At 50.2% G+C, this 22,500-nt stretch overlaps 1 protein-coding gene across 1 annotated transcript in view; it reads left to right on the plus strand.

Moving 5' to 3' along the window:
• The window catches only part of LOC145850448 (protein sidekick-1), a 340,167-nt gene that overhangs the window by 69,770 nt on the left and 247,897 nt on the right, over nucleotides 1-22,500 (plus strand). The window lies entirely within an intron of this gene.

The following is a 22,500-nucleotide window of genomic DNA, read 5'->3' on the forward strand; positions in this document are numbered from 1 at the left end:
TATGTGTGTGAGTCTGTGTGTGTGTCTGTGGTGTGTCTGTGAGTCTGTGAGTCTGTGTCTGTGTGTCTGTGTGATTGTCTGAGGTAATATAGTGTAAGGCACTAGGAGAAGTGTGTGATTGATGAGTTGTATTGTAGTGAGTCCATTTTATGAGACAATGCATGAAGAGGTGTGTGTCTCTCTCTCTCTGTGTGTGTTGTGCTCTCTCTCTGTGTGTGTGTGTGTGTGTCTCTTCTCTCTCTCTCTCTCTCTCTGTGTGTGTGTGTGTGTGTGTGTGTGTGTGTGTGTGTGTGTGTGTGTGTGTGTGTGTGTGTGTGTGTGTGTGTGTGTGTGTGTGTGTGGTGTGTGTGTGTGTGTGTGTAAAGATATGTAAGTGTATGAAAGTGTGAAAGAGCATGATGGTGTTTTACTGTGAGTGGTGTGAATGACACAGAGAGGGGGGAACCAGACTCTAGAGAGAGATACAGAGAGGGTAGAACCTGACCCTAGAGAGAGATACAGAGAGGGAGAACCAGACCCTAGAGAGAGATACAGAGAGGGAGAACCAGACCCTAGAGAGAGATACAGAGAGGGAGAACCAGACCCTAGAGAGAGATACAGAGAGGGAGAACCAGACCCTAGAGAGAGATACAGAGAGGGAGAACCAGACCCTAGAGAGAGATACAGAGAGGGAGAACCAGACCCTAGAGAGAGATACAGAGAGGGAGAACCAGACCCTAGAGAGAGATACAGAGAGGGAGAACCAGACCCTAGAGAGAGATACAGAGAGGGTAGAACCTGACCCTAGAGAGAGATACAGAGAGGGAGAACCAGACCCTAGAGAGAGATACAGAGAGGGAGAACCAGACCCTAGAGAGAGATACAGAGAGGGTAGAACCTGACCCTAGAGAGAGATACAGAGAGGGTAGAACCAGACCCTAGAGAGAGATACAGAGAGGGAGAACCTGACCCTAGAGAGAGATACAGAGAGGGAGAACCAGACCCTAGAGAGAGATACAGAGAGGGAGAACCAGACCCTAGAGAGAGATACAGAGAGGGTAGAACCAGACCCTAGAGAGAGATACAGAGAGGGAGAACCAGACCCTAGAGAGAGATACAGAGAGGGTAGAACTAGACCCTAGAGAGAGATACAGAGAGGGAGAACCAGACCCTAGAGAGAGATACAGAGAGGGAGAACCAGACCCTAGAGAGAGATACAGAGAGGGTAGAACCAGACCCTAGAGAGAGATACAGAGAGGGTAGAACCTGACCCTAGAGAGAGATACAGAGAGGGTAGAACCAGACCCTAGAGAGAAATACAGAGAGGGTAGAACCAGACCCTAGAGAGAGATACAGAGAGGGAGAACCAGACCCTAGAGAGAGATACAGAGAGGGAGAACCAGACCCTAGAGAGAGATACAGAGAGGGTAGAACCAGACCCTAGAGAGAGATACAGAGAGGGAGAACCAGACAGAGAGGAGAACCAGACCCTAGAGAGAGATACAGAGAGGGTAGAACCAGACCCTAGAGAGAGATACAGAGAGGGAGAACCCAGACCCTAGAGAGAGATACAGAGAGGGAGAACCAGACCCTAGAGAGAGATACAGAGAGGGAGAACCAGACCCTAGAGAGAGATACAGAGAGGGTAGAACCAGACCCTAGAGAGAGATACAGAGAGGGAGAACCAGACAGAGAGGAGAACCAGACCCTAGAGAGAGATACAGAGAGGGTAGAACCTGACCCTAGAGAGAGATACAGAGAGGGAGAACCAGACAGAGAGGAGAACCAGACCCTAGAGAGAGATACAGAGAGGGTAGAACCTGACCCTAGAGAGAGATACAGAGAGGGGGAACCAGACCCTAGAGAGAGATACAGAGAGGGAGAACCAGACCCTAGTGAGAGATACAGAGAGGGAAAACCAGACAGAGAGGAGAACCAGACCCTAGAGAGAGAAACAGAGAGGGTAGAACCTGACCCTAGAGAGAGATACAGAGAGGGGGAACCAGACCCTAGAGAGAGATACAGAGAGGGAGAACCAGACCCTAGAGAGAGATACAGAGAGGGAGAACCAGACCCTAGAGAGAGATACAGAGAGGGAGAACCAGACCCTAGAGAGAGATACAGAGAGGGTAGAACCAGACCCTAGAGAGAGATAGCAGAGAGGGGAGAACCAGACCCTAGAGAGAGATAACAGCGAGGAGAGAACCGAGGTACAACGCAGAGCCAGAGAGATACAGAGAGGGAGAACCAGACCGTCAGAGAGAGACAATGCAGAAGAGGGGAGAACCAGACCCTAGAGAGAGATACAGAGAGGGAGAACCAGAACAGAGAGGGAGAACCAGACCCTAGAGAGATACAGGGAGAGGGAGAACCAGACCCTAGAGAGAGATACAGAGAGGGAGAACCAAGACCCTGAGAGAGAGATACAACGGCGAGGGAGAACCAGACCGTAGAGAGAGATACAGAGAGGGAGAACCAGACCGTAGAGAGAGATACAGAGGGGGAGAACCAGACCCTAGAGAGAGATACAGAGAGGGAGAACCAAACCCTAGAGAGAGATACAGAGAGGGAGAACCAGACCCTAAAGAGAGATACAGAGAGGGAGAACCAGACCCTAGAGAGAGATACACAGGGAGAACCAGACCGTAGAGAGAGATACAGAGAGGATAGAACCAGACCCTGAGAGAGATACAGAGAGGGAGAACCAGTCCCTAGAGAGAGATACAGAGAGGGAGAACCAGACCCTAGAGAGAGATACAGAGAGGGAGAACCAGACCCTAGAGAGAGATACAGAGAGGGAGAACCAGACCCTAGAGAGAGATACAGAGAGGGAGAACCAGACCCTAGAAAGAGATACAGAGAGGGAGAACCAGACCCTAGAGAGAGATACAGAGAGGGTAGAACCAGATCGTAGAGAGAGATACAGAGAGGGAGAACCAGACCCTAGAGAGAGATACACAGGGAGAACCAGACCGTAGAGAGAGATACAGAGAGGGAGAACCAGACCCTAGAGAGAGATACAGAGAGGGTAGAACCTGACCCTAGAGAGAGATACAGAGAGGGAGAACCAGACCCTAGAGAGAGATACAGAGAGGGAGAACCAGACCCTAGAGAGAGATACAGAGAGGGTAGAACCAGACCCTAGAGAGAGATACAGAGAGGGAGAACCAGACCCTAGAGAGAGATACAGAGAGGGAGAACCAGACCCTAGAGAGAGATACAGAGAGGGTAGAACCTGACCCTAGAGAGAGATACAGAGAGGGAGAACCAGACCGTAGAGAGAGATACAGAGAGGGAGAACCAGACCCTAGAGAGAGATACAGAGAGGGAGAACCAGACAGAGAGGAGAACCAGACCCTAGAGAGAGATACAGAGAGGGAGAACCAGACCCTAGAGAGAGATACAGAGAGGGAGAACCAGACCCTAGAGAGAGATACAGCGAGGGAGAACCAGACCGTAGAGAGAGATACAGAGAGGGAGAACCAGACCGTAGAGAGAGATACAGAGGGGGAGAACCAGACCCTAGAGAGAGATACAGAGAGGGAGAACCAAACCCTAGAGAGAGATACAGAGAGGGAGAAACCAGACCCTAAAGAGAGATACAGAGAGGGAGAACCAGACCCTAGAGAGAGATACACAGGGAGAACCAGACCGTAGAGAGAGATACAGAGAGGATAGAACCAGACCCTAGAGAGAGATACAGAGAGGGAGAACCAGTCCCTAGAGAGAGATACAGAGAGGGAGAACCAGACCCTAGAGAGAGATACAGAGAGGGTAGAACCTGACCCTAGAGAGAGATACAGAGAGGGAGAACCAGACCCTAGAGAGAGATACAGAGAGGGAGAACCAGACCCTAGAGAGAGAGATACAGAGAGGGTAGAACCAGACCCTAGAGAGTGATACAGAGAGGGAGAACCAGACCCTAGAGAGAGATACAGAGAGGGAGAACCAGACCCTAGAGAGAGATACAGAGAGGGTAGAACCTGACCCTAGAGAGAGATACAGAGAGGGTAGAACCTGACCCTAGAGAGAGATACAGAGAGGGAGAACCAGACCCTAGAGAGAGATACAGAGAGGGAGAACCAGACCCTAGAGAGAGATACAGAGAGGGTAGAACCAGACCCTAGAGAGAGATACAGAGAGGGAGAACCAGACCGTAGAGAGAGATACAGAGAGGGTAGAACCAGACCCTAGAGAGAGATAGAGAGAGGGAGAACCAGACCCTAGAGAGAGATACAGAGAGGGAGAACCAGACCCTAGAGAGAGATACAGCGAGGGAGAACCAGACCGTAGAGAGAGATACAGAGAGGGAGAACCAGACCGTAGAGAGAGATACAGAGAGGGAGAACCAGACCCTAGAGAGAGATACAGAGAGGGAGAACCAGACCCTAGAGAGAGATACAGAGAGGGTAGAACCTGACCCTAGAGAGAGATACAGAGAGGGAGAACCAGACCCTAGGAGAGAGATACAGAGAGGGTAGAACCTGACCCTAGAGAGAGATACAGAGAGGGAGAACCAGACCCCTAGAGAGAGATACAGAGAGGGTAGAACCTGACCCTAGAGAGAGATACAGAGAGGGAGAACCAGACAGAGAGGAGAACCAGACCCTAGAGAGAGATACAGAGAGGGTAGAACCTGACCCTAGAGAGAGATACAGAGAGGGGGAACCAGACCCTCAGCGAGAGATACAGAGAGGGAAAACCAGACCCTAGAGAGAGATACAGAGAGGGAGAACCAGACCCTAGAGAGAGATACAGAGAGGGAGAACCAGACCCTAGAGAGAGATACAGAGAGGGTAGAACCAGACCCTAGAGAGAGATACAGAGAGGGAGAACCCAGACCGTAGAGAGAGATACAGAGAGGGAGAACCAGACCCTAGAGAGAGATACAGAGAGGGAGAACCAGACCCTAGAGAGAGATACAGAGAGGGAGAACCAGACCCTAGAGAGAGATACAGAGAGGGAGAACCAGTCCCTAGAGAGAGATACAGAGAGGGAGAACCAGACCCTAGAGAGAGATACAGAGAGGGTAGAACCAGACCCTAGAGAGATACAGAGAGGGAGAACCCAGACCGTAGAGAGAGATACAGAGAGGGAGAACCAGACCCTAGAGAGAGATACAGAGAGGGAGAACCAGACCCTAGAGAGAGATACAGAGAGGGTAGAACCAGACCCTAGAGAGAGATACAGAGAGGGAGAACCAGACAGAGAGGAGAACCAGACCCTAGAGAGAGATACAGAGAGGGTAGAACCAGACCCTAGAGAGAGATACAGAGAGGGAGAACCCAGACCGTAGAGAGAGATACAGAGAGGGAGAACCAGACCCTAGAGAGAGATACAGAGAGGGAGAACCAGACCCTAGAGAGAGATACAGAGAGGGTAGAACCAGACCCTAGAGAGAGATACAGAGAGGGAGAACCAGACAGAGAGGAGAACCAGACCCTAGAGAGAGATACAGAGAGGGTAGAACCTGACCCTAGAGAGAGATACAGAGAGGGAGAACCAGACAGAGAGGGAGAACCAGACCCTAGAGAGAGATACAGAGAGGGTAGAACCTGACCCTAGAGAGAGATACAGAGAGGGGGAACCAGACCCTAGAGAGAGATACAGAGAGGGAGAACCAGACCCTAGTGAGAGATACAGAGAGGGAAAACCAGACAGAGAGGAGAACCAGACCCTAGAGAGAGAAACAGAGAGGGTAGAACCTGACCCTAGAGAGAGATACAGAGAGGGGGAACCAGACCCTAGAGAGAGATACAGAGAGGGAGAACCAGACCCTAGAGAGAGATACAGAGAGGGTAGAACCAGACCCTAGAGAGAGATACAGAGAGGGAGAACCAGACCGTAGAGAGAGATACAGAGAGGGTAGAACCAGACCCTAGAGAGAGATAGAGAGAGGGAGAACCAGACCCTAGAGAGAGATACAGCGAGGGAGAACCAGACCGTAGAGAGAGATACAGAGAGGGAGAACCAGACCGTAGAGAGAGATACAGAGAGGGAGAACCAGACCCTAGAGAGAGATACAGAGAGGGAGAACCAGACAGAGAGGAGAACCAGACCCTAGAGAGATACAGAGAGGGAGAACCAGACCCTAGAGAGAGATACAGAGAGGGAGAACCAGACCCTAGAGAGAGATACAGCGAGGGAGAACCAGACCGTAGAGAGAGATACAGAGAGGGAGAACCAGACCGTAGAGAGAGATACAGAGGGGGAGAACCAGACCCTAGAGAGAGATACAGAGAGGGAGAACCAAACCCTAGAGAGAGATACAGAGAGGGAGAACCAGACCCTAAAGAGAGATACAGAGAGGGAGAACCAGACCCTAGAGAGAGATACACAGGGAGAACCAGACCGTAGAGAGAGATACAGAGAGGATAGAACCAGACCCTAGAGAGAGATACAGAGAGGGAGAACCAGTCCCTAGAGAGAGATACAGAGAGGGAGAACCAGACCCTAGAGAGAGATACAGAGAGGGAGAACCAGACCCTAGAGAGAGATACAGAGAGGGAGAACCAGACCCTAGAGAGAGATACAGAGAGGGAGAACCAGACCCTAGAGAGAGATACAGAGAGGGAGAACCAGACCCTAGAGAGAGATACAGAGAGGGTAGAACCAGATCGTAGAGAGAGATACAGAGAGGGAGAACCAGACCCTAGAGAGAGATACACAGGGAGAACCAGACCGTAGAGAGAGATACAGAGAGGGAGAACCAGACCCTAGAGAGAGATACAGAGAGGGTAGAACCTGACCCTAGAGAGAGATACAGAGAGGGAGAACCAGACCCTAGAGAGAGATACAGAGAGGGAGAACCAGACCCTAGAGAGAGATACAGAGAGGGTAGAACCAGACCCTAGAGAGAGATACAGAGAGGGAGAACCAGACCCTAGAGAGAGATACAGAGAGGGAGAACCAGACCCTAGAGAGAGATACAGAGAGGGTAGAACCTGACCCTAGAGAGAGATACAGAGAGGGAGAACCAGACCGTAGAGAGAGATACAGAGAGGGAGAACCAGACCCTAGAGAGAGATACAGAGAGGGAGAACCAGACAGAGAGGAGAACCAGACCCTAGAGAGAGATACAGAGAGGGAGAACCAGACCCTAGAGAGAGATACAGAGAGGGAGAACCAGACCCTAGAGAGAGATACAGCGAGGGAGAACCAGACCGTAGAGAGAGATACAGAGAGGGAGAACCAGACCGTAGAGAGAGATACAGAGGGGGAGAACCAGACCCTAGAGAGAGATACAGAGAGGGAGAACCAAACCCTAGAGAGAGATACAGAGAGGGAGAACCAGACCCTAAAGAGAGATACAGAGAGGGAGAACCAGACCCTAGAGAGAGATACACAGGGAGAACCAGACCGTAGAGAGAGATACAGAGAGGATAGAACCAGACCCTAGAGAGAGATACAGAGAGGGAGAACCAGTCCCTAGAGAGAGATACAGAGAGGGAGAACCAGACCCTAGAGAGAGATACAGAGAGGGTAGAACCTGACCCTAGAGAGAGATACAGAGAGGGAGAACCAGACCCTAGAGAGAGATACAGAGAGGGAGAACCAGACCCTAGAGAGAGATACAGAGAGGGTAGAACCAGACCCTAGAGAGTGATACAGAGAGGGAGAACCAGACCCTAGAGAGAGATACAGAGAGGGAGAACCAGACCCTAGAGAGAGATACAGAGAGGGTAGAACCTGACCCTAGAGAGAGATACAGAGAGGGTAGAACCTGACCCTAGAGAGAGATACAGAGAGGGAGAACCAGACCCTAGAGAGAGATACAGAGAGGGAGAACCAGACCCTAGAGAGAGATACAGAGAGGGTAGAACCAGACCCTAGAGAGAGATACAGAGAGGGAGAACCAGACCGTAGAGAGAGATACAGAGAGGGTAGAACCAGACCCTAGAGAGAGATAGAGAGAGGGAGAACCAGACCCTAGAGAGAGATACAGAGAGGGAGAACCAGACCCTAGAGAGAGATACAGCGAGGGAGAACCAGACCGTAGAGAGAGATACAGAGAGGGAGAACCAGACCGTAGAGAGAGATACAGAGAGGGAGAACCAGACCCTAGAGAGAGATACAGAGAGGGAGAACCAGACAGAGAGGAGAACCAGACCCTAGAGAGATACAGAGAGGGAGAACCAGACCCTAGAGAGAGATACAGAGAGGGAGAACCAGACCCTAGAGAGAGATACAGCGAGGGAGAACCAGACCGTAGAGAGAGATACAGAGAGGGAGAACCAGACCGTAGAGAGAGATACAGAGGGGGAGAACCAGACCCCTAGAGAGAGATACAGAGAGGGAGAACCAAACCCTAGAGAGAGATACAGAGAGGGAGAACCAGACCCTAGAGAGAGATACAGAGAGGGAGAACCAGACCCTAGAGAGAGATACACAGGGAGAACCAGACCGTAGAGAGAGATACAGAGAGGGAGAACCAGTCCCTAGAGAGAGATACAGAGAGGGAGAACCAGACCCTAGAGAGAGATACAGAGAGGGAGAACCAGACCCTAGAGAGAGATACAGAGAGGGAGAACCAGACCCTAGAGAGAGATACAGAGAGGGAGAACCAGACCCTAGAGAGAGATACAGAGAGGGAGAACCAGACCCTAGAGAGAGATACAGAGAGGGTAGAACCAGATCGTAGAGAGAGATACAGAGAGGGAGAACCAGACCCTAGAGAGAGATACACAGGGAGAACCAGACCGTAGAGAGAGATACAGAGAGGGAGAACCAGACCCTAGAGAGAGATACAGAGAGGGTAGAACCTGACCCTAGAGAGAGATACAGAGAGGGAGAACCAGACCCTAGAGAGAGATACAGAGAGGGAGAACCAGACCCTAGAGAGAGATACAGAGAGGGTAGAACCAGATCCTAGAGAGAGATACAGAGAGGGAGAACCAGACCCTAGAGAGAGATACAGAGAGGGAGAACCAGACCCTAGAGAGAGATACAGAGAGGGTAGAACCTGACCCTAGAGAGAGATACAGAGAGGGAGAACCAGACCGTAGAGAGAGATACAGAGAGGGAGAACCAGACCCTAGAGAGAGATACAGAGAGGGAGAACCAGACAGAGAGGAGAACCAGACCCTAGAGAGAGATACAGAGAGGGAGAACCAGACCCTAGAGAGAGATACAGAGAGGGAGAACCAGACCCTAGAGAGAGATACAGCGAGGGAGAACCAGACCGTAGAGAGAGATACAGAGAGGGAGAACCAGACCGTAGAGAGAGATACAGAGGGGGAGAACCAGACCCTAGAGGGAGATACAGAGAGGGAGAACCAAACCCTAGAGAGAGATACAGAGAGGGAGAACCAGACCCTAAAGAGAGATACAGAGAGGGAGAACCAGACCCTAGAGAGAGATACACAGGGAGAACCAGACCGTAGAGAGAGATACAGAGAGGATAGAACCAGACCCTAGTGAGAGATACAGAGAGGGAGAACCAGTCCCTAGAGAGAGATACAGAGAGGGAGAACCAGACCCTAGAGAGAGATACAGAGAGGGTAGAACCTGACCCTAGAGAGAGATACAGAGAGGGAGAACCAGACCCTAGAGAGAGATACAGAGAGGGAGAACCAGACCCTAGAGAGAGATACAGAGAGGGTAGAACCAGACCCTAGAGAGAGATACAGAGAGGGAGAACCAGACCCTAGAGAGAGATACAGAGAGGGAGAACCAGACCCTAGAGAGAGATACAGAGAGGGTAGAACCTGACCCTAGAGAGAGATACAGAGAGGGTAGAACCTGACCCTAGAGAGAGATACAGAGAGGGAGAACCAGACCCTAGAGAGAGATACAGAGAGGGTAGAACCTGACCCTAGAGAGAGATACAGAGAGGGAGAACCAGACCCTAGAGAGAGATACAGAGAGGGAGAACCAGACCCTAGAGAGAGATACAGAGAGGGAAAACCAGACAGAGAGGGAGAACCAGACCCTAGAGAGAGATACAGAGAGGGAGAACCAGACCCTAGAGAGAGTTACAGAGAGGGAGAACCAGACCCTAGAGAGAGATACAGAGAGGGAGAACCAGACCCTAGAGAGAGATACAGAGAGGGAGAACCAGACCCTAGAGAGAGATACAGAGAGGGTAGAACCAGATCGTAGAGAGAGATACAGAGAGGGAGAACCAGACCCTAGAGAGAGATACACAGGGAGAACCAGACCGTAGAGAGAGATACAGAGAGGGAGAACCAGACCCTAGAGAGAGATACAGAGAGGGTAGAACCTGACCCTAGAGAGAGATACAGAGAGGGTGAACCAGACCCTAGAGAGAGATACAGAGAGGGAGAACCAGACCCTAGAGAGAGATACAGAGAGGGTAGAACCAGACCCTAGAGAGAGATACAGAGAGGGAGAACCAGACCCTAGAGAGAGATACAGAGAGGGAGAACCAGACCCTAGAGAGAGATACAGAGAGGGTAGAACCTGACCCTAGAGAGAGATACAGAGAGGGAGAACCAGACCGTAGAGAGAGATACAGAGAGGGAGAACCAGACCCTAGAGAGAGATACAGAGAGGGAGAACCAGACAGAGAGGAGAACCAGACCCTAGAGAGAGATACAGAGAGGGAGAACCAGACCCTAGAGAGAGATACAGCGAGGGAGAACCAGACCGTAGAGAGAGATACAGAGAGGGAGAACCAGACCGTAGAGAGAGATACAGAGGGGGAGAACCAGACCCTAGAGAGAGATACAGAGAGGGAGAACCAAACCCTAGAGAGACATACAGAGAGGGAGAACCAGACCCTAAAGAGAGATACAGAGAGGGAGAACCAGACCCTAGAGAGAGATACACAGGGAGAACCAGACCGTAGAGAGAGATACAGAGAGGATAGAACCAGACCCTAGAGAGAGATACAGAGAGGGAGAACCAGTCCCTAGAGAGAGATACAGAGAGGGAGAACCAGACCCTAGAGAGAGATACAGAGAGGGTAGAACCTGACCCTAGAGAGAGATACAGAGATGGAGAACCAGACCCTAGAGAGAGATACAGAGAGGGAGAACCAGACCCTAGAGAGAGATACAGAGAGGGTAGAACCAGACCCTAGAGAGAGATACAGAGAGGGAGAACCAGACCCTAGAGAGAGATACAGAGAGGGAGAACCAGACCCTAGAGAGAGATACAGAGAGGGTAGAACCTGACCCTAGAGAGAGATACAGAGAGGGTAGAACCTGACCCTAGAGAGAGATACAGAGAGGGAGAACCAGACCCTAGAGAGAGATACAGAGAGGGTAGAACCTGACCCTAGAGAGAGATACAGAGAGGGAAAACCAGAAAGAGAGGGAGAACCAGACCCTAGAGAGAGATAAAGAGAGGGAGAACCAGACCCTAGAGAGAGATACAGAGAGGGTAGAACCTGACCCTAGAGAGAGATACAGAGAGGGAGAACTCAGACCTTAGAGAGAGATACAGAGAGGGAGAACCAGACCCTAGAGAGAGATACACAGAGGGAGAACCAGACCCTAGAGAGAGATACAGAGAGGGAGAACCAGACCCTAGAGAGAGATACACAGAGGGAGAACCAGACCCTAGAGAGAGATACAGAGAGGGAGAACCAGACCCTAGAGAGAGATACAGCGAGGGAGAACCAGACCCTAGAGAGAGATACAGAGAGGGTAGAACCAGACCAGGAAACACAGAGGGACTTTGTCTCTGACTACGTCCATAAAGGATAAATAATCTGGGGACTCTAATCAACAGACGTAGCAGAACGTCGCCATTCAATAAACACATAGTTTTCAGGTAAAACCTTTGCCGTGGTTTTAGTGAAGGTATTTGATGAAATGATGAGATGATTGAATAGAACCTCTTTGATCTCCATCTAGACACTATGTTGTATTGTATTACAAGGGAGAAGCTAGTGATCCTCCATACCAAAACTATCCATCATTACAAACAGACCCTCGTCACTGTGTTGCCTAGGGTCGGGTTGATGACCTGAGACAGAGAGTGGGGGAGAGGTGGAGGGAGGGGGAGATGGAAAGAGGCATAGGGAGAGAGAGGGGGGGAGAAGGGTGGAGCGAGGGGGAGAGAGAGAGAGAGGTGGAGGGAGGGGGAGGGGGAGAGACTAGTGAGAGAGAGGGGGAGAGAGAGAGAGGTGGATGGAGGGGGAGGGGGAGAGACTAGTGAGAGAGAGGGGGAGAGAGAGAGAGGTGGAGGGAGGGGGAGGGGGGAGAGAGAGAGGTGGAGGGGGGAGAGATGGAAAGAGGCATAGGGAGAGAGAGATGCAGGGAGAGAGGGAGAGGAAGGACAGGGAGTAGAGATGGAGAGAGTGAGGAAGGGGAGAGGGGGAGAGAGAGAGGAGAAGAAAGGGGGATAGGGAGAGAGATGCAAGGAGAGAGGGAGAGGAAGGAGAGAGAGGAGAGGGAGAGAGAGAGAAGGGTAGAGGGAGGGGAATAGGGAGAGACTAGCGAGAGAGAGGGGGAGAGACAGAAGGGTAGAGGAAGGGGGAGATGGAGAGAGGCATAGGGAGAGAGAGATGCAGGGAGAGAGGGAGAGGGAGGAGAGAGAGAAGGGTAGAGGGAGGGGGAGATGGAGAGAGGCATAGGAGAGAGCGATGCAGGAGAGAGGGAGAGGAAGGAGAGGGAGGAAAGAGAGAGAGAAGGGTAGAGGGAGGGGGAGATGGAGAGACAGGGAGAGAGGGAGAGGAAGGAGAGGGAGGAAAGAGAGAGAGAAGGGTAGAGGGAGGGGGAGATGGAGAGAGATGCAGGGAGAGGAAGGAGAGGGAGGAGAGAGAGAAGGGTAGAGGGAGGGGGAGGGAGAGAGATGCAGGGAGAGAGGGAGAGGAAGGAGAGGGAGGAAAGAGAGAGAGAAGGGCAGAGGGAGGGGGAGATGGAGAGAGATGCAGGGAGAGGAGGAGAGGGGAGAGAGAGAGAGAAGGGTAGAGGGAGGGGGAGATGGAGAGAGATGCAGGGAGAGGAAGGAGAGGGAGGAGAGAGAGAAGGGTAGAGGGAGGGGGAGATGGAGAGAGAGCAGAGGGAGGGGGAGATGGAGAGAGATGCAGGGAGAGAGAGAGGAAGGAGAGGGAGGAAAGAGAGAGAGAAGGGCAGAGGGAGGGGGAGATGGAGAGAGATGCAGGGAGAGAGGGAGAGGAAGGAGAGGGAGGAAAGAGAGAGAGAAGGGTAGAGGGAGGGGGAGGAGAGAGATGCAGGGAGAGAGAGAGAGGAAGGAGAGGGAGGAAAGAGAGAGAGAAGGGTAGAGGGAGGGGAGATGGAGAGAGGCATAGGGAGAGAGATGCAGGGAGAGAGAGAGAGGAAGGAGAGGGAGGAAAGAGAGAGAGAAGGGCAGAGGGAGGGGGAGATGGAGAGAGAAATCCTGACATTTTAGCATAGTCGTAATCCCTCTCTAACTCCCCTGACACTAATAGGGTAGATTTACATGAGTGTGTGTGTGTGTGTGCCGTGTGTGTACCGTGTGTGTGTGTACCGTGTGTGTACCGTGTGTGTGTATGTGTGTGTGTACCGTGTGTGTGTGTGTGTGTGTGTGTGTGTGTACCGTGTGTGTGTGTGTACCATGTGTGTGTATGTGTGTGTGTACCGTGTGCGTGTGTACCATGTGTGTGTGTGTTTGTGTGTGTGTGTGTGTACCGTGTGTGTGTGTGGGTCTAAAATACGTGTTTCATGTGGATATGAATCATTCACCTGCTCTCTAAACCTCCTAATCTGTCAGATTACCAAAGATTAGCCCTGTCCTCTCCTTCTCCTCACCCTGTTCCACTGTCTCTTGTTGCTGAGAGAGAGAGACAGAGACAGACAGAGAGAGAGAGAGAGACAGAGACAGAGAGACAGAGAGAGAGAGAGACAGAGAGAGACAGAGAGAGAGAGAGACAGAGAGAGACAGAGAGAGACAGAGAGAGAGACAGAGAGACAGAGAGAGAAAGACAGAGAGAGACAGAGAGAGAGAGACAGAGAGAGAGAGAGAGAGAGAGATTGATTTGACTATTCTGTTGTAGGGAGTCATTAGTTACCTGGTAGCTATGGAAACAGCTTCTCCCCAGGAGGCTGTGTTGTCACTTGATTACAGGCTGCAGTTTAATGTGTTAAATATGAGGTGATATTAACTGCTGCTCTAGTGGAGCAACAACCAACGCTGCTAAAGGTGGCTGTGTTTCATCAAGTCTGTGTGTGTGTGTGTGTGTGTGTGTGTGTGTGTGTGTGTGTGTGTGTGTGTGTGTGTGTGTGTGTGGTGTGTGAGTACAAGCCCTGAGATAACAGTTAATAAATTGCTTTTCTACCTCAGCAAATTAGGAGAGACCTGTATGATTGGAACAACAGCGAGAGGAGGGGTGTGTGTTGTGTTACTGTGGGTGTATTGTGTTAGTGTGTGTATTGTGTTACTGTGTGTGTTTCGTGTTACTGTGTGTGTATTGTGTTACTGTGTGTGTTTCGTGTTACTATGTGTGTATTGTGTTACTGTTTGTGTATTGTGTTACTGTGTGTGTATTGTGTTACTGTTTGTGTATTGTGTTAGTGTGTGTGTTTCGTGTTACTGTGTGTGTATTGTCTTACTGTGTGTGTATTGTGTTACTGTGTGTGTATTGTGTTACTGTTTGTGTATTGTGTTAGTGTGTGTGTTTCGTGTTACTGTGTGTGTAATGTCTTACTGTGTGTGTATTGTGTTACTGTGTGTGTATTGTGTTACTGTTTGTGTATTGTGTTACTGTGTGTGTAATGTCTTACTGTGTGTGTATTGTGTTACTGTGTGTGTAATGTGTTACTGTTTGTGTATTGTGTTACTGTGTGTGTATTGTGTTACTGTGTGTGTATTGTGTTAGTGTGTGTGTATTGTGTTACTGTTTGTGTATTGTGTTACTGTGTGTGTATTGTGTTACTGTGTGTGTATTGTGTTAGTGTGTGTGTATTGTGTTACTGTGTGTGTATTGTGTTACTGTGTGTGTATTGTGTTAGTGTGTGTGTATTGTGTTACTGTGTGTGTATTGTGTTACTGTGTGTGTATGTGTGTCTGTGTCTGTGTGTTCATTAGCCTAACTAAGAGAGGGGGGGACTGTGGGGGGATCATGGGGGTCTAACTAGCTGAGTGGTGGAGTTGGGATGTTTAACTGGAGAGGGGGGACTGTGGGGGGATCATGGGGGTCTAACTAGCTGAGTGGTGGAGTTGGGATGTTTAACTGGAGAGGGGGGACTGTGGGGGGATCATGGGGGTCTAACTAGCTGAGTGGTGGAGTTGGGATGTTTAACTGGAGAGGGGGGACTGTGGGGGGATCATGGGGGTCTAACTAGCTGAGTGGTGGAGTTGGGATGTTTAACTGGAGAGGGGGGACTGTGGGGGGATCATGGGGGTCTAACTAGCTGAGTGGTGGAGTTGGGATGTTTAACTGGAGAGGGGGGACTGTGGGGGGATCATGGTGGTCTAACTAGCTGAGTGGTGGAGTTGGGATGTTTAACTGGAGAGGGGGGACTGTGGGGGGATCATGGGGGTCTAACTAGCTGAGTGGTGGAGTTGGGATGTTTAACTGGAGAGGGGGGACTGTGGGGGGATCATGGGGGTCTAACTAGCTGAGTGGTGGAGTTGGGATGTTTAACTGGAGAGGGGGGACTGTGGGGGGATCATGGGGGTCTAACTAGCTGAGTGGTGGAGTTGGGATGTTTAACTGGAGAGGGGGGACTGTGGGGGGATCATGGGGGTCTAACTAGCTGAGTGGTGGAGTTGGGATGTTTAACTGGAGAGGGGGGACTGTGGGGGGATCATGGTGGTCTGGCGGTTGGGAGCTTGGGCCGGTGGCCGAGAGGTCGCTGGTTCGGGTCCTCGATTTGACTTGGTGGGAGATCTGTCAACGTGCCCTTGGACGGGGCTTGACCTGGTTGCTCCTGTGAGTCTCTGGATGGGAGTCTCCTAGATGACTGAATGTAATGTAGGTAGATTGTATGTTTTAATATTCAATAAAAAAAATGTACTGCCTGAACATTTGGCAGCATGTTGAGTTTGTTACACGGTCTGTAGTTAGAAAGAGTCGACTGTGACTCCATGTGTTCTACCTCAGGATGGTCTGTAGTTAGAAAGAGATGTGGAGAACACTGTGACTCCGTGTGTTTTACCTCAGGGTGGTCTGTAGTTAGAAAGAGATGTGGAGAACACTGTGACTCCGTGTGTTTTACCTCAGGGTGGTCTGTAGTTAGAAAGAGATGTGGAGAACACTGTGACTCCGTGTGTTTTACCTCAGGGTGGTCTGTAGTTAGAAAGAGATGTGGAGAACACTGTGACTCCGTGTGTTTTACCTCAGGGTGGTCTGTAGTTAGAAAGAGATGTGGAGAACACTGTGACTCCGTGTGTTCTACCTCAGGGTGGTCTGTAGTTAGAAAGAGATGTGGAGAACACTGTGACTCCGTGTGTTTCACCTCAGGGTGGTCTGTAGTTAGAAAGAGATGTGGAGAACACTGTGACTCCGTGTGTTTTACCTCAGGGTGGTCTGTAGTTAGAAAGAGATGTGGAGAACACTGTGACTCCGTGTGTTCTCACCTCAGGATGGTCTGTAGTTAGAAAGTGATGTGGAGAACACTGTGACTCCGTGTGTTTTACCTCAGGGTGGTCTGTAGTTAGAAAGAGATGTGGAGAACACTGTGACTCCGTGTGTTCTCACCTCAGGATGGTCTGTAGTTAGAAAGTGATGTGGAGAACACTGTGACTCCGTGTGTTTTACCTCAGGGTGGTCTGTAGTTAGAAAGAGATGTGGAGAACACTGTGACTCCGTGTGTTTTACCTCAGGGTGGTCTGTAGTTAGAAAGAGATGTAGAGAACACTGTGACTGTCACGGCTGTCTGAAGAATGGGACCAAAGCGCAGCGTGTGTTTCGTTCCACATTTTATTTAAACTGTGAAACTATGCAAGACATACTAATAAACAAAACAACAAACCCTGACGAAGAGGTGCAACATACACTTACTCAAAATAATCTCCCACAAACCCAGGTGGGAAAAACAACCACTTAAATATGATCCCCAATTAGAGACAACGATGACCAGCTGCCTCTAATTGGAGATCATCCCCCCCCAAAAACATAGAAAAACAACAACTAGAACCCCACATAGAAATACATAAACTAGACAAAATCCCAACATAGAAAAAAGAAACTAGAACCAACATAGACATAAATAAACTAGACAAAACCCTCTGTCACGCCCTGACCTACTCTACCATAGAAAAATAAAAGCTTTCTAAGGTCAGGACGTGACAGTGACTACTTGTATTTTACCTCAGGGTGGTCTGTAGTTAGAAAGAGATGTGGAGAACACTGTGACTCCGTGTGTTTCACCCCAGGGTGGTCTGTAGTTAGAAAGAGATGTGGAGAACACTGTGACTCCTTGTGTTTCACCTCAGGATGGTCTGTAGCTAGAGATGTAGAGAACACTGTGACTCCTTGTGTTTTACCTCAGGATGGTCTGTAGTTAGAAAGAGATGTGGAGAACACTGTGACTCCGTGTGTTTCACCTCAGGATGGTCTGTAGTTAGAGATGTGGAGAACACTGTGACTCCGTGTGTTTTACCTCAGGGTGGTCTGTAGTTAGAAAGTGATGTGGAGAACACTGTGACTCCGTGTGTTTTACCTCAGGGTGGTCTGTAGTTAGAAAGTGATGTGGAGAAGCACTGTGACTCCGTGTGTTTTACCTCAGGGTGGTCTGTAGTTAGAAAGTGATGTGGAGAACACTGTGACTCCGTGTGTTTTACCTCAGGATGGTGGGGGTTTGTGTTAGATGTCATTAGTACTAACACTATGATTAACAGTTTGCTCTTCACTTGCAGCAGACACTTTTATTGGCTGATTAATTGGCAGCCGTGTGTGTGTGTGTCTGCACGGTGTGTGTGTGTGTCTGCACGGTGTGTGTGTGTGTGTGTGTCTCTGTGTGTGTGTGTCTGTGTGTGTGTTTGTGTGTCTCTCTGTGTGTTTGTCTCTGTGTGTGTGTGTGTCACTATGTGTGTGTGTGTCTGTGTGTGTGTGTGTGTGTGTGTGTGTGTGTGTGTGTGTGTGTGTGTGGTGTGTGTGTGTGTGTGTGTGTGTGTGTGTGTGTGTGTGTGTGTGTGTGTGTGTGTGTGTTTCGGTGTGTGTGTCTGTGTGTGTGTGTCTGTGTGTGTGTTTCTGTGTGTGTGTCTCTCTGTGTGTGTGTGTCTGTGTGTGTGTGTCTGTGTGCCGTAGTGTTTAATCTCTTGTTGATCAGGAAGTCTGTCTGTCTTTTCAGCGTTCCCATCCGGAAGCATCTCACCTGTCTTTCCCAATATGCTCTCAGATGTGTCTGAGATGGGATAAAACTACTAAATTACACTGGGAAAGATCTGGGTGGAAATTTCTGGGAATGTTTTTGGAGTTGAACACATTCAGTCCCATTCTGACACCCAGGTGGCGACATACATCTCTGCGTGCCTGCAGATATCTCAGCTTGGATGTTGTCCCACCACCTCAAGCTCAACCTCAACAAGACAGAGCTCCTCTTCTTTTAGACAGCCCGCTCCAATACCTCTCCATCACAGTTGAAAATTCAACAGTGTCTCTCCTCCCAGAGTGCAAAGGGCATTTTGCGTGACCCTGGACAAAACCCTGTCATTCTATGCAAATATCAAAGCAGTACACGCTCCTGCAGGTTCATGCTCTACAACATCCGTAGAGTACGACCCTACCTTACACAGGAAATGGCTCAGGTCCTAATCCAGGCACTTGTCCTCTCCGTCTGGACTACTGCAACTCTCTGTTGGCTGGGCTCCCCGCTTGTGCCATCAAACCCCTGCAACTTATCCAGAAATGCCGCAGCCCACCTGGTGTTCAACCTCCCCAAGTTGTCTCATGTCACCCCGCTCCTCCACTCACTCCACTGGCTTCCAGTGGAAGCGCTCATCCACTTCAAGATCCGGGTGCTTTACCTACGGAGCAAGTAGATGAACTGCCCCTCCCTACCATCAGGCTCTGCTCAAACCCTGCAGCCCAACCCGAGCACTCCGTTTTGCCACCTCTGGTCTCTTGGCCCTCTCACCCCTACGGGAGTGGTCCTAGACTTGGCGCTCTGGTACCGCTTGCCGTGCGGTAGCAAAGAGAACAGTCTATGACTAGGGTAGCTTTAGTCTTTGACAATTTTTAGGACCTTCCTCTGACACTGCCTGGTATAGAGGTCCTGGATGACAGGAACCTTGGCCCCAGTGATGTACTGGGTCGTTCGTACTACCCTCTGTAGTGCCTTGCGGCCGGAGGCCGAGCAGTTGCCATACCAGACAGTGATGCAACCAGTCAGGATGCTCTCGATGGTACAGCTGTAGAACCTTTTGAGGATCTGAGGATCCATGCCAAATCTTTTCAGTCTCCTGAGAGGGAATAGGCTTTGTTGTGCCCTCTTCACGACTGTCGTGGTGTGTTTGGACCATGTTAGTTTGTTGGTGATGTGGACACCAAGGAACTTGAAGCTCTCAACCTGCTTCACTGCTGCCCCGTCGATGAGAATGGGGGTGTGCTTGGTCCTCTTTTTCCTGTAGTCCACAATCATCTCCTTTGTCTTGATCACGTTGAGGGAGAGGTTGTTATCCTGTCACCACACGGCCAGGTCTCTGACCTAATCCCTATAGGCTGTCTCGTCATTGTCGGTGATCAGGCTTACCACTATTGTGTCAAACTTAATGATGGTGTTGGAGTCATGCCTGGCCACACAGTCATGAGTGAATAGGGAGTACAGGAGGGGACTGAGCAGGCACCCCTGAGGGGCCCCTGTGTTGAGGTTCAGCGTGGCGGATGAGTTGTTCAAATCAAATCAAATGTATTTATATAGCCCTTCTTACATCAGCTGATATCGCAAAGTGCTGTACAGAAACCCAGCCTAAAACCCCAAACAGCAAGCAATGCAGGTGTAGAAGCACGGTGGCTAGGAAAAACTCCCTAGAAAGGCCAAGACCTAGGAAGAAACCTAGAGAGGAACCAGGCTATGAGGGGTGGCCAGTCCTCTTCTGGCTGTGCCGGGTGGAGATTATAACAGCACATGGCCTAGATGTTCAAATGTTCATAAATGACCAGCATTGTCAAATAATAATAATCATAGTAGTTGTCGAGGGTGCAACAAGTCAGTAACACAAGAGTAAGTGTCAGTTGGCTTTTTCATAGCCGATCTTTGAGAGTATCTCTACCACTCCTGCTGTCTCTAGAGAGTTGAAAACAGCAGGTCTGGGACAGGTAGCACGTCCGGTGAACAGGTCAGGGTTCCATAGCTGCAGGCAGAACAGTTGGAACTGGAGCAGCAGCACGGCCAGGTGAACTGGGGACAGCAAGGAGTCATCAAGCCAGGTAGTCCTGAGGCATGGTCCTTGTTACCTACCCTTACCACCTGGGGGCGGCCTGTCAGGAAGTCCAGGATCCAGTTGCAGAGGGAGGTGTTTAGTCCCAGGGTCCTTAGCTTATTGATGAGCTTTGAGGGCACTATGGTGTTGAACGCTGAGCTGTAGTCAATGAGTAGCATTCTCACATAGGTGTTCCTTTTGTCCAGGTGGGAAACGGCAGTGTGGAGTGATATAGAGATTGCATCATCTGTGGCTCTGTTAGGGTGGTATGCAAATTGGAGTGGGTCTAAGGTTTCTGGGATAATGTTGTTGATGTGAGCCATGACCAGCCTTTCAAAGCACTTCATGGCTACAGACGTGAGTGCTAAGGGTCAGTAGTCATTTAGGCAGGTTACCTTAGTGTTCTTGGGCACAGGCACTATGGTGGTCTGTTTAAAACATGTTGGTATTACAGACTCAGACAGGGAGAGGTTGAAAACGTCAATGAAGACACTTACCAGTTGGTCAGCGCATGCTCACAGTACACGTCCTGGTAATCCATCTGGCCCTGCGTCCTTGTGAATGTTGACCTGTTTAAAGGTCTTACTCACATCGGCTGCGGAGAGCGTGAACACACAGTCTTCCAGAACAGCTGGTGCTCTCATGCATGTTTCAGTGTTGTTTGCCTCATGCGAGCATAGAAGTTATTTAGCTCGTCTGATAGGCTCGTGTCACTGGGCAGCTTAGGGCTGTGCTTCCCTTTGTAGTCTGTAATGGTTTGCATGCCCTGCCACATCCGACGAGCGTCAGAGCCGGTGTAGTACGATTTGATCTTAGTCCTGTTTTGATGCTTTGCCTGTTTGATGGTTCGTCGGAGGGCATAGCGGGATTTCTTATAAGCTTCCGGGTTAGTGTCCCGCTCCTTGAAAGCGGCAGCTCTAGCCTTTTGCTTAGTGCGGATGTTGCCTGTAATCCATGGCTTCTGGTTGGGGTATGTGCGTATGGTCACTGTGGGGACGACATCATCGATGGGTCATCGATCTGCTTGCTATGTTGATGTATGTTCTATCCAGAGTGTTTCTATCAGAGTGTTTCTATCCAGAGTGTTTCTATCCAGAGTGTTTCTATCAGAGTGTTTCTGTCCAGAGTGTTTCTGTCCAGAGTGTTTCTGTCCAGAGTGTTTCTATCAGAGAGTTGCTGTCCAGAGTGTTTCTATCAGAGTGTTTCTATCAGAGTGTTTCTATCCAGAGTGTTTCTATCAGAGTGTTTCTATCTCTCTCTCTCTCTGTGTGTGTGTGTTAATACTGCTGTAGCTAGGGTGTGTAGGTAGACAGAGAGCCATAGTAACAGACAGAGTGCTCAGCAGTATCAATATTATCAGTATTAGCTGTGTTGTTTATTATGATGGTGGTGCTGAAAGCTTGGCAGAAGACAGAGACCAACTAATACAGCTGAAATAACACACACACACACACACACACACACACACACACACACACACACACACACACACACACACACACACACACACACACACACACACACACACACACACACACCACACACACACACACACACACACAGAGCCAGGTTGCTCAAGACTTTGAAATTGGACACCAGAGGCAACAGTGATCGCTATTACAATCAAGTAGGCTTCAGCACTCGGCAGTGCCGTTCTGTGAGCTTGTGTGGCCTACCAGTTCTCGGCTGAGCAGTTGTTGCTCCTAGACGTTTCCACTTCACAATAACAGCACTTACAGTTGACCGGGGCAGCTCTAGCAGGGCAGAAAAGTGACGAACTGACTTGTTGGAAAGGTGCCATCCTATGACGTTGCCATGTTGAAAGTCACTGAGCTCTTCCAATGTTTGTCTATGGCGATTGCATGGCAGTGTGCTCGATTTTATACACCCGTCAGCAAAGAGTGTGGCTGAAATAGCAAAATCCACTAATCTGAAGGGGTGTCCACATACTGTTGTGTGTATAGTGTATAGAAGATGGAACGAAGCTCCCTCTCTCTTTACTCTGTAGGCTCCCTCGAGGGAGGGAGGGAGCGAGGAGGGGGATGGAGAGAGGGAGGAGGGATAGAGGGAGAGAGGAAGGGTGGGAGGGAGCGAGGAGGGGGATGGAGAGAGGGAGGAGGGAGAGAGGGAGAGAGGAAGGGTGGGAGGGAGCGAGGAGGGGGATGGAGAGAGGGAGGAGGGAGAAAGGGAGGAGGGGGATGGAGGGAGGGAGGGAGGAGGGAGAGAGGGAGGATGGGAGGGAGCGAGGAGGGGGATGGAGAG

The sequence above is a fragment of the Salmo salar genome, chromosome 12 (genome assembly GCF_965601325.2).
Source record: "Salmo salar chromosome 12, fSalSal1, whole genome shotgun sequence".
NCBI lineage: Eukaryota > Metazoa > Chordata > Actinopteri > Salmoniformes > Salmonidae > Salmo > Salmo salar.